Raw genomic sequence first — 1,136 nt, 5'->3', positions numbered from 1 at the left:
TGCTGTAGCCGCCGCCAGCCGGTCATCAAAACAAACGCACCCCCAAATTCCACTCCACGACGGATAAAAATGTCTCCTTCCCTGCGCCCTTCCTGTTTAGATCCTAGTTGCTTTGAGGCAGTCTGATCAAATGTGAGGATGTTTGCTCCGGGGGGGGGGGGGGGGGGAGGGGCGCGCGGGCGGCGGGTGCCCAGGGGGCGGGGGGGGGGAGAGTAGCGACCCCACCTACTCCTAAAACCCCACCTCTGATGTACCTGCAGAATACAGTCTGTCCTGGTCCTGCATTCACTTCCATGGCACGTTTAAAGTAAAAAAAAAAAAAAACACACACACATATGTGTGTGTGTGTATGTATATATATATATATATATATATATATATATATATATAGTTGAAAGAATTGGGGGTGGGGGGAGCAGTGGCTCAACAGCTGGAGGAGCATTTAGTACCCGTTTAGATGAACTTGGCAACAGGTCAGTAGGAAGCTCATCTCAAGAAAAGATGGGAAGAGGTTTCCTGGTCTGCAGCAAAACGTTTAAAGCTGTGGACCAGTTTCAGAATAATGTCCCCCCCACCAATGAAAAACGAGGCACGCTTCTGTTATCCCATCATCTACAGGTCATATCAAATGACTTCAAGAGTCTGGAGAAACCTCTGAGCTCACGGGACAAAACTGAAAATCTCAGAGATGTCTGATCTTCATGCCCTCCAGCATCACTGCTTAGACGTAGGAACTCTTCCATAAATCACTGTAAACACAGTTCACCAGGCCATTTACAAAGGCAGGTAAAAAGCTTTTACGCAACGAAGCCATGCGTGAACGTTATCCAGAAACGCTGCCGTTGTGTTTGAACAAAATTTTAAAATGGATTGAAACAATGTTTAAAACTGTTGTGGTGACATCAAAATCTGAAATCATTTTTGGAAACCACACCCTCCGTACCAGAAAGAACCATACGGTCTAATATAAGCACTTAATATAAAATTCTGCCTCTCTGATGGTATGGGGGTGCATTATTGCTAATGGCATGGGCAGCTTACACATTCATAAAGGCACACCCAATGCAGAAAAGCAGTTTTTATAACATGTTCTTCATCCAGGTGGTCTGTTTTTGAATGGAAAGCTTTGCTTATTT

The sequence above is a fragment of the Nematolebias whitei genome, chromosome 17 (genome assembly GCF_014905685.2).
Source record: "Nematolebias whitei isolate Nwh7 chromosome 17, NemWhi1, whole genome shotgun sequence".
Classification (NCBI taxonomy): Eukaryota; Metazoa; Chordata; class Actinopteri; order Cyprinodontiformes; family Rivulidae; genus Nematolebias; species Nematolebias whitei.
This window is presented reverse-complemented; position numbering follows the sequence as displayed.